This window comes from Orbicella franksi, chromosome 3, assembly GCF_964199315.1.
Source record: "Orbicella franksi chromosome 3, jaOrbFran1.1, whole genome shotgun sequence".
Taxonomy (NCBI): domain Eukaryota; kingdom Metazoa; phylum Cnidaria; class Anthozoa; order Scleractinia; family Merulinidae; genus Orbicella; species Orbicella franksi.
The window spans coordinates 9,898,017-9,910,000 of NC_138147.1; the positions used below are offsets into that span (position 1 = coordinate 9,898,017).

At 38.8% G+C, this 11,984-nt stretch overlaps 1 protein-coding gene across 1 annotated transcript in view; it reads left to right on the top strand.

Annotated features, from left to right (window-relative positions):
* Positions 1 to 2,406: 2,406 nt before the first annotated feature.
* The window catches only part of LOC145481142 (uncharacterized), a 24,665-nt gene continuing 15,087 nt past the window's right edge, over positions 2,407 to 11,984 (top strand). The window contains exon 1 of the mRNA XM_081459544.1: positions 2,407 to 2,615. The gene's annotated coding sequence lies outside the window, so the exon portion shown is untranslated. The remainder of the gene's footprint in view (positions 2,616 to 11,984) is intronic.

An 11,984-nucleotide genomic window follows, 5' to 3' on the forward strand; every position in this document is an offset into this window, starting at 1 on the left:
GCTAGTTGTAAGCTTACGCGTATGTTTTTGCGTTTGTTCTGACTTAAGAATATAGCAAGAAAACTCTCTACTCTGGTATCGAGTTAATTTGTGAGTTTCTCAGACAATGGTTAATCATAACCAAAACCTGTTTTGATGGTTTCTTATTGTTGCTGCTTGTTTGTGAGTTTGCAAAAGTTTTGAAAGGAAAGTCTGACGCATATAATTATTCCAAGTTGATTAAAGAAAGCGTCATCGTAACTTTGCTGATTATTTCTGCTTTATTCACATATTTTCAGCTTAGCTTTTAATATGTTCTCAAACATTTATCAATCTTAAACATATTTAAAAACTATAGAGCTATTGTTTGAGTTCGATGTACGCTTTCACACGAAAGTGTACAATTTGTCATGTCTACTGACTGTACAAAACACGCATCGGCGGGCGCTCTCATTCATCGACAACAGAGAATTTACTGGATTTTTACACGAATAAAACTGAGCAGTATCTACCGACGTAAAGTTATTAAACCTTGATGAAACATCAAGCGTTGCTTACAATTCAAGCGAAACTCAAACTAGCAATTATTTTGTTTTACTTTTCGGTCGCGATAGACTGACAAGTTCCTCGCAAGCGTGTGGCAAGAGGAGCCAGGAAACTATGAAGTCCTGAAGCTCTGCTATATCTAAATATATCCAGCTAGTTTTTGCTGTGTAATGGAAAAGCTGTTAATCTTCAACATATGTGAAATTTAAAGTGGAGTAATGTACGTACAGATCATGTAAAAGAAGCATCCGTCGGAACACAACTTGGTCAGCGATATATATAAGCTTACAGCGGAACATACCTAAATTCGACACTGTCTTATTTCACTCAAACTGGAGCAGCTTACGACGAAAATACTTAAGCAAAATTCCAACAGACGTAAACGCGTTGAGTTGTGGGCCAAAAACATGAAACATTTCGGGAATTTCGGACGCCATTTCCCCCGCGCGACATCCGCAAAAATCCTCGCAGCATGTACGCGCGTGTGCCGCAGGTGATGGCGCAATTTGTTCTAAAAATAGAATTATTGTCCCATATCATGGGGACAACCCCATTACTTGAAATGGCGCGCGCTTACGGTCTCCGTCCCCGATTATGGCTCCTGACATTTGCTAAAGAGGCACCCTTCTCGTTTCAATCAGTATTTATTTCATTGCTATTTTTTTTTAACTATATTAAAGTTAATATATAAATTTAGCCAAGCCTAAGAGCGGAGCTCCTGGATAAGCGAGAATTTTGATTTGAGTTTTGTACCTTTGCGGTGAGGTTTACTGTTCATATTCTTTGTTCTTCTATTTTGAGAATAATCTCAAACTGCACTTTTAATCCTGGGTTAGCGTTAACCGCCTTTCAAACAACCCGGCCCTGAATACAACAAGCTAAAGTTGACCTTGCTTGAGCCCGCGATCCAATCGAAAAACAATACTTGGTCAGTACTCAACTTCAATGACTCTAAACATGAGTCCACAATATGGTCACGTGATACTGGTCATCGGATACCTTGTTTTGACAGGTGTCAATTGACCATAACATAGATGAATATAAAAGATGTACGCTGTAATCCATGGCTGCATTACTTGGTTGACCTATTAGCTGGAGAATGGCCGCCATGTTGCGTAATGTCGTCGTCGTTTTCCTCGTCGTGGGGCGTACGCGCCCGCAATCCATGCCGCTGGCCCTGTTGACCATGAAAAAAGAGTTGTGTGGTTTTACGCAACATTACAGCGCGCAGTAAGCTCTCCAAAACGCCATTAGAGGATCGGATACCCATGTAAAACCTCGCCGAATTCGTTGTTTTCAAACTGATCGAGGTTACTATTTTGTTTATTCATTGACTAGGCCTTCCTTCGAGCCCATAAGGAGTAGCACCTAACAACTTTACTTTTGAAATTTAACTGATTGGAGAGTCACGCGGTGAAATATCAGTGTTACGTGACCTCTGTTTATATATTCCAATCCAGAGAATTTTCTCGCTTTCGGGTATAAAGTTGTACTTTCGATACAGGTTCTTATAATTATCATTCGGCCTCTTGTTTTTCGCCAAAATTATTACACAGAATCCTCATAAATAACAGAAAAGGGACAATTTTCCTACTCACTCAGACAGTTCATATTTCAACTGATTAATCGTATATTCCGAAATACATTGCAGCCCAGCCGAGTCACAAATGATCTCCGCCCGATTAAATTCGACTTTAATTTTCAGCTATCCTCTCCGAGATATTTCGTTTTCTGGTAAAGAGTTAGCTTTTGTCATAGTTAGATAGTTCTACTAACTATGCTTTTGTCTTCCACTTTTGTCGTCCATCCTATCTTGCCTAGTTCCTAGGCCTCAATATTTCGCCGCGGTCATTCGTTTCGGGTCACGTGGTCCAGGGCCAAAGGTTCAGGAAGTAGGCAACATCCTATCTACAATTTCCACCTTCGGTCGATCAAAGGTACGGTTTCTTGTTCATGCCTTTTAAAAGATAAATTAGCAGAACATTTCACTTTCGTTCAGGTAATGTGATAATTTTTCCTGTTTACAGCACGGGCTGCTAGCCCGCTCTCGATTTTGTCGGACTTCTTACTGTACATCAAGTTAGAACACGGTATGTTATGGCATAGATTCTTCGCTGTTCATATTTGTATCTAAAAGTACTTTCAGTGAAAATCAGTTTGAAAACCACACTCAGACAGCGTAATCAGCCAGAAATGTCAGTTCAGATCTGAATTTGCTTTCCATTGCCATAATCAAACATTGCTACTTCGCCAGTTTGTGCATTTCTGTGCGCTTCTGTTGAACAGAAAGAGAATTCGAAATCATACAGCGGGCAAAAGAAAACTAAGCAAAAGTTTGGCTCAACAAGATAGACCGAGGAAAGCTTTCCGTCTCATTTTGAAGGCGTTTTCGCTTTGGTTGTCGTTTACGCTTACCGAAGCACTTTCAGTATGGAACATAATCCTTGATGAGATAATTACAAGCAGTGAATACATAACGAGCGCTGAGTTGTGGGATTCAGAGCTTGGCAGTAGGCTTGGCACTCTTTTATTATATTCAACTTTTTACTATTCCACGTTGAAATTTCACAACAATCAGAGGAAGAATATGTATCACTTTGTTGCCCATTGAGAATGGACAAGAGAAGTATGCATGCTTACCCAAGCGAAGGAAGTAGACAGAGAGCTTCATTCAAGGTCCTTTAGAAAGCTTAAGGGCCCATTAACCGATTCATGCGCGCGCTCACGCGCGTTGCTAAGGAGGTGAAATTTCACTTCCGGTCACTTACATCAGCCTGAGGACAGAAAATAAAAACAACTCAAGCGCTTGCAAATTCGCAGACATGTTTTTCTTTGTGGTTCACAAAATGCAATGCAAAAAAAGTACAAGCAAAGACAAAATAAGAGAAAGACAGAAAAACAAGAGCAATAGAAAGAGAAAAACTAACTCCGTGTGGCTTTGTGTGATCTCACTGAAGTGTGCTGGTAGTGTAAATTGCACACGCGCTGATAGGGTAACTTCCAATAGATATCGGGCGCACTTCCGGTTTCTTTAAATGCTAAAGGAAACGCGGTTTTTCATTAAATCCAGCCTTTTTCGACGATTTTCGATTAAAGCCAACGTTGGCAACATAGCTATCCATTCCTTTTTCGAAATCATGCTTTTTTCAGAAAATTACAAATTTTTCAATATTTTGAAATGCTCTCAAAATCTGACCTTTTAGAAATGAAACAAAATCGATGCATAGCGTAATGAGGATTTAAATTAAAATATTAAATCAAAGAAAAAAATCCCGAGAAAGAAATTTGCCTGGGAGCATTTTTTCTGTATTAGTCACATGACCACGGGCGTGGCGTGATGACGTCATCACTAGTGTTACTGGTCATGAAAAAGTTGAAACACATGAAATAACTCTGAACTAACTAAAAATGAGGAGGTTAGATGAGACTGAATTTTCCTTAGCAACGGCTCGAAAAGATCGGTTAATGGGCCCTTAAACACGCGCGGCTTAAGTTAATCTGCATGGCATTGCTACTAAATACTGGCATCATTTTCCTTGCAAAATGTCGCACAACAATGTTTCCTTGCAAAACTATGGTAGTTGCATGAAAGCATAGTCGCACGTACCACCATTTAGCGAGTTGCAGCAACCTCTTAGCTGAACTAGAAATGAATTTAACTTCACTTATTATATGGCTAGCACTGTGAGCGAACGAGACGGCAAACCAAATCCTGGGCTGTGATTTGGTACCTGAGTGGGCAACATGGCACTATTTTGTCCTTTCGGGATTACACGCTCTATGTTACGGGATTACAGCTCCCGGTGTTTCTTTATCCCATATAATAAATCCTTTATTGACCAAGCTTGTTTGGTCAAGATGGCTGCATAGTGGCATGTCTTACTTGGCCAATATCCAACCACCTTGACCGAACAAGCTTGGTCAGTACCCAGGGGCAGGGCAGAAGACTCCTGAAATCTTTGTGTAATTATGCATCATCCAACGAAAAATAACGTCACATATGGTCTAAACTACGCTTTGCAGCTCTTTTTACGAAGCAAGAAAATGACGTTTCGATTACTCATGATTTCCCTCTATTTGTAAACCATCAAATTCATGTCATTTTATGTTAAGGTTGGAAAGATGTTGCAGGCACATTACTTTGACTTTTTAAGCAAAAAATTCGGGAAAAGAGAAAAGTTTATTATTGTTTTGAAGGGAAATAACAGAGAGCATTCTGTCATCGTGCGGCAGATTTTACACGTGTGCATAATTGGTGTTCCGACTTTTGGTTCTTATTGTTCATGATTCAGTGATAACACTAAGTGCAGCAGTAGCCTATAATGTTAACAACAACCTGGATGAAGTATTGCTGGCCACAGTTTGCAGTGTGTACTACAGGAACATAATTACCAGATGCCGTTTAGTTCCGAAAGTTGCTGTCACTAGAGCTTTTGTTGCTCTTAACTGACGTGTATAATTTTTGTAGAAGAGACAAGCTGGATCGCATGCTAAAGGTCAGTATCCCATATTGCTACATCTCCCGTTGAAGATTCTTGTATCTTTTTAATAAGATATAGTACATACTTAACAATTAGACCTGTAGCCCTTGCAGGCTATGGGTCAATAGCCCATGAGGCAAAGCTGAATGGGCTATTGACCCGTGGTCCTTGAGGGCGAAGGGTCTAATTGTTTTAGTATCACCCAACTAGTCGGACAGAAAAGCCAGTAATAAAGTTAGCAAATGCAAGTTGAAGAAACATTTATTTGGGAATAAAACGAAAGAAAACGTCACGCTCGATTGCGCCAATTTCGCTACTCGAGGACTATTACTAATAGTCCCCTAGTAGCGTAGCCAATCAAAATGCAGGATTTGCATTAGTCCACTAGTTGGGTGATACTAATGTTGTATATATTGGTACTTTGGGGTCATTGGTCTCTTTCGTGGTCTGTGCTTTTAAAACGCCCAGTAAAAACTTGATTACATGAAAGCTTAATTATGTCTTGCTGGAAGCTTACATGTTTATAAGGAACAGTTTATAAATTTGAGGAAGATTTTTAAGTTCTATTCCTCTTTAAAAGTAATTAAATCACTTCAAATCCAAACCATCAGAAGGAATCTGCCATTAAACCTCTAAGATATGGTCTTGTTCAAGGACTTCCCCTTTCAAAAATTGTGTGGTTGTTCTTTGAAACAACACATCAAAAAGTGGCTGTAAGGACCCATTTATATGGTCTCGGGTAGCCGAGACAACCCTCCCCCTGAGGCAACTTCATCAAGTGTTTATATGTGGAAATGATGTGTTTGTAGGCCAAGTCAAACTTGATCCTGCACAATTATTCATAACCCTTATGGAATAATCAAATGTGCAAATATCCCTCTTTGTTTGAGTTTCCTTCAGTCATCATCACAGTGGGTTTTGCCGTGTTAATTTTTCTCTTCTTTAATACAAATTGCTGCTTTAAATCTTATATCTAGGCACTATGTGACACTCTACATGTCAAGAGTTGTCCCAGTTAGGCGATCCAAAGTGTTGATATGAAGAAAAGTTGTCCTGCCTGCCAGGGTTACTTTACCTGCCAAGGGGAGTCAACTTGCCCACCTGAATTGTCTCACCCCCAAGTCTGGTGATCCTCATGCAAACAGTTGGATGAATTTTGCAAAGAAATGTGTAAAGTTAGCTCGGCCTGGGTAACTCGGGAGAAGGGTTGTCCCAGGTGCACAAGACCATATAAACGGGTCCTAAGACCCACTCTGTTATATTTCCTCATTTCCTCTACCTCCTCCAACTGATTATGCAAACTATACTTTCCAAAATCTTTATGGGTACAGGTGTTTGACAGTATTGATCATCTTTGCCTCTACAGTGAAACCTCACCTTATGGCCACCCCGTTAACACAGCCACCTTCTTATTATGGCCACTTTATTCTGGCTTAAACAAAAAATCTCAGTCATTTTCTTATTTATTAGTTATATAGTCAGATTTTTGTGGCCCATTGGTGACCAGATTAACAGAGTTCCACTGTAATTTAAAATCGTCAGTGTCGGTTGTTTTAGAATGTTTGCACCTCAGAGATGAAAATGGATTTGCGTTAACCCACAAACCAAAATTTTGGTACATTGTAGGAGTAATTTATGCAATTTACAGTAAGCATCAGGCATTATTTTGTCAGTGAATTCCCATAACTCTTGATTATTTGGAGATGTGTGCCAGTCGCAAATTGCAGAGTTTGGTCATAAATAGAGTAAGGGTTTTGGGAAGTAAGCCACGCACCCCCACACATTGTTTCTGGGATGTACCAAACACATTTTTCTAGCAGTTTCTACAGTCTTCCTTAAGTATAAGACAAAAAGGTACTTGCTGCCAGGTGCTTTATAAACGTATAACCCTTCCAGAAGCCTTCATGAAGTAATATCAGCTGCTGACAATTATTTTTGCTGCTGATTAAAATTTTGTATTAAATCGTACTGAACTGGCGCAGATTTAATACACATTTTGTTGCATTTAGTTCACATTTTTTCAGTTTAAAATGCAAATACACATTAAGACTTTACTCAGCAGCAAGGTTAACCTCTTGTATGACCAGTAACAGTATATGGAAAAAATCTATCCTGCTTGGAAGAATGTGTGGAGAGAGCACACAGTGCAGTGCCCTACTGTATGTCTTCTGTTAGGTATTAATCTTAAATTTAGAAGACTTGACCTATATTGATATTTTAGAAATCACAAAAGTGTTGATATCGTAACAACTCTCCTTCAGCTGTGTCATTTCATAATATAGTAGTTTGGTATGTTGTAGCATAGATTACCTTAATTAATTACATTATTGCACCGGTATCGTAGAGGTCATGGGTTCGAATCCTGTTCACAACTAGTGTATAGTTGCAATAATCAATCATGTCTTCATAAGTTAATCAAGGTATATATGTCTCAGACTTATACTTAAAGTTTGTTTATTTTTTTTATTGTGTGGTGCCAGAAAACATCCATACCCACTCAAAGAAGGTTATTGAGAATTCCAATGATGGGGAGGGTCTCAAAAGCCAAACTTTTTAGGAAAAAGTATGAATCAAAACTGGAATTTCCATAGGGATGGTATGGGGAGATCTCTGTTTAACAAATAAATAATAGGTACAGACTCATAATCTGATATAAATTGCAACATATCCTGGCCCAGGATTTGCCATGGTGTATGACTCTTATCAATTTCAAGCACCAAGGAAGGCTGGATCATGTGTACTTAAGGCATCTGTTGGTTGAGTATTGGCTGATACTATTGCCTGATATATCAACTGACAGGCAGTTGACATATCAGCCGATACGTGGTCAATATGTCGACCAAGAGGCGGCCGAGTGTCAGCTGACATGTTATTCAAGTTAATAGACCATTGGTCGGTATGTCAGTCGACACTGGGCCGACACCTCGACTGACATGATGCAATCAACAGTCGCTGGTGTATTGATCGACTGTCCGTGGTATTGGTGTATTGTTAACCATTGTTTTGATGAAATAGCAGCTGTCTCCTTGCCCACAGGAGATGCAAAAGAAGAGTCTCTATCATCTATGATCATGTGTTGATAGAGCAAGGATGCAGCTCAAACTGCTGTCATTTTGAATAGATATCTGATGCAACTTGAGGTCTCGACAAGCATACATGTAGCTGGAAAAAGCAGTCTTTGAGATAGAAGAATGTTACCGGTATGAAAAGTCAAAAATGGACGAGGGCTGCTGAAAAAAGACCCTTTCAAAGGGCTAGAGAAGATTATTTAATGTTTGAGTAGAGAAGATAGAAGTCAGAAACAAGAGCCGACCAAATGAGCATAGTGTTGGCCGAGTGTCGGTGAAGTATCGGCCAAGTGTCAGCCGAGTGTCAGTGAGGTATCAGTCCAGTGTTGGCCAACATGCATGTCCATCAATAGTGTCAGTCAACATATTGACTGAGTATTGGTTGATATGTTGGCCAAGTGTCAGTTGACATATCAGCAGATAGTATCGATTGATACACGGCTGCCAGATGCCTTAAGTACACATGATCCAGAAGGTTAGATGGGAGGGGGGAATATTTCAAAGTATCATAAATTTAAAAAAAAATTATTTTCCAAACTCAATCATGTTAGTGGTGTTAGTGCCTAATGAGTGCCTGCAGAGAGATAGTAGCGTACATTCTTGCAAATATTCTAGGAGTCTCCCATGTACCATTTAGATCATTCATTCCCCCAGACAAGTCATGAAATTTATTGTCTAGGTTTTAGGGACCATGGGCCCCTGGGGACAGTGCTTAAAGTACTAGTATGATGAAATTTGCAGATGTGCTTCATATTATGAGCTTAACAGTTTTGTTGCCATGGCAACAGACTGCGTTCCAGACCTTTCTGATATTTTGGACTTTTCTGGCAACCTTTAGAGTTCCGTTTTGATATTTGTCAATGGTGCTTTATCTGCATGATTCAGCAAGCATTTATTTTGTAAGGTCAAAATCATGGCCTTGATTAATGTTTTTTGAGCTGAAAATCACGGAATTATTGAAATTAGGTTAGAGGGGTGTGGAAAAGAGTGAGTTGCCATGGGAACATAATTTTTATAGCCATAAGTGTGTTGCCTGTGGAACCATAAGCCTACCAGGTTTCAATGATCTCTGCTACATGGTCTCTACTTGATGTAATATAATATTGGTTTGAGTGTATGACATCATCAGTCCTGTCATTTGCATATTCTACACATTTTTCAAACTTAAAGGAGAAGGTCACTCCAAAAAAGTATATTTTTTGTCAATGATGCTAATAAAAACCTTGCACTATTAAGTTTAGCTACTTACTGAGGTTTCAGCCCCTAAAGTGCAGGTTTTCCTTACGAAATTTGTCTCCAAAGAAGCCCAAAATTTGAACATTGTTGCTGCCATTTTGAACAGCACTCAGCAGCAAGGCCATATTTTTGTGACGTCATTCCATCCGAGAGATTTTGTCCAACTGGGTACAGACAAGCCTTTTAACTTATCACGCTGGGTTATGGCTGCTCTTGAGCCATATTATTTTGAGCCAAACATGCTCCAAAGTCCGAAATGATGGTATTGAAGATAGTGAAGTAGATAATCACTTGCCAACAAGTCAAGTTGGACAGAATGACATCACATAAACACAGCCTAGCTGCAAAGACAGTTTCAAAATGGCAGCCTCCAAAGTTGCTTCTTTTGAGACTACCGGTAATTTCTACTGGTTAGTGGGCACTTCAAAATCTGAATGTGTACTTGCTATAGGTGAAGACAAAAATAGAAAGCTTTTTGGAGTGACCTTCTCCTATTAATATCTCCAGAACTAGTGTGCTGAAAGTGAAAACGAAATGCAGGTTTGAAAAAATTAGGCAAAAATTATACTTCATATCTTGTTTATTAAGGTGGTAAATGAGGAAATACTCACAACAGAAATAAAAACAAGAAAAGCACTTAATTTCTCTTCAGTTTTTTTTTTCTGAATTTTTCTTGTTAAACTAAAAGTATTTTTTTTCCTGTTAAGATAACACTTTTACCCTGGACTTTTGCTCTGAAACCGTTTTGTCAGGTCACTACCAAACATTTTACTACAGAGAAAGTCATTACTAACAAATTATATTGTTTTACTTTTGTGTAGTTGTCGGTCTTTTTGTGACAGATGGAGGTCTCTAAAGTTCTGAATTGATATTTAATTTTAGTGAATATTGTCTCATTTGGGGTAAGTCACTGAAACAATAAGATAATAAATTTCTTTGTCTTTTCTCAGGTGGTTACCTCCTGACATATACACCCCACACTGGCATACAATGCCATGATTTAGATGATGCAACCTGCTTTTCCCATGTTTAACATTACACGTTAGCGTATCAGAGAAACCTGTCCAAGTGTGATTTCTCTTCTGATGATGGAAATTACAGTAAAGATATGAAGCCACTCTGGTGTGATTTTATTTCTTGACAGCATAGTGCAACCTAACCAAAAGTTGCATGCTGTAGGAGGTTTACAAAAATTAAATGGAAAAGTTCAGTACATCAGTTTTGTACTCCTCTCTCCAAAATATATTTGGTATGTAATATCATACGGGTAAGAATATAATTTGGAATTTATTTATGGGAAATGTTTCCATTTAAAATGTAGCTCAGACACAACAAATTATATTGACCTACAAAAAAATAGTTGTTGATTTTTCCTGTTCATTTTATCCTTGCACGTTTTAATTTTCCCAATAAGCAGTTTCTTGAAAACGCATTTTAAGATAAAACTAGCCACAAAGCTAGCCATAAAAACGATGTATTGATCTCTCTGAGATCACTTTCAAGACAAAAAAATGGATTTTATATAATATTTGATTTCTTTTTTTTGGGGGGGGGGGGACCTTTTGAGAATTTCCCTACAAATATCACAAGGTACAAGGGAAGAGGCAAAAATAAAAGTTGGTGTTACAATGTTATGTTTTAATTATCAGTTTGGATCTCTCTGTGAAGCTGTTAAGTATGGTTGTTTATACTGTTGAGGATAATGTTATGCCTACTTTAATTCAAAATTCAAGTGGAACCTTGCATTGACACTCACTCAATCCCTTGGCACTGTTTTGTTTTTTAATAATTGCCTTTTTCCACAAAACAATAATTTGAATATCTTTGTTACACTAGGGGGTGGGGGGGGGGGGAGGGGGTATTCTACAAAGTTTTAAATGGGGAGACTCCATCTCAAGGTTCATTACCCCTTACCCTTTTGTATGCATTTGTACCATTTGATAGAAAAGGCACCTCTTGTAGACCTGTCATTGCAAAAGGGCACATATACCCCTTTACAAACCTATTTAAGAATACTGCATCCCTTTCCTATTTATTCCCTTGGAAAGTCTAAGTTAATCAACAATATTTTAGAACTCCTCATTCTGGCTGAGGAGAGTATATGAGAGCTTTTCAACAACATTTTAGAACCAGAAGAGTAGAAATCCCCAAATGACAGATCTCACTAACCTTTCATGCACCTCAACTTGTGAAATCCCTATTATATTTTAATTACATGTATACCTAAAGCCTGAAAGAGGTACCCAGTTTGAGCTGAGCCTCCTCATACAGGTCATTACAGGGAGTCTTCCCACATACACAGGTCAGGAATTATTGACAAGTAGTGATGAAGCTGGCCTTAAGACAGGTTTGAGCCAGCTTCTTCAGTTTTTGAGCACAAACTTGTTGCTCTCTGTGAACTTCTTGTACGAAACCTTTTCTTTGTTGATCTGGGTCCGAGTTCACGGACACTAGCATCACTCTCACAACACTAACACTAATAATGTCACTCACAGTCCGATTCTTCAGTTCCACTGCACCATGTTTCGTCATTACTCATCATTGTCAGACAGGAGTTCAGTAGCTTGTAAAATTCACCAGCCTGGTAGTATCACTGTTGCTATTGCCTGTTCCCAGACTTCCTTTTATGGCTGGGTGTAGGGGAATGATATTTCACTACTGTTTACAAACAGTT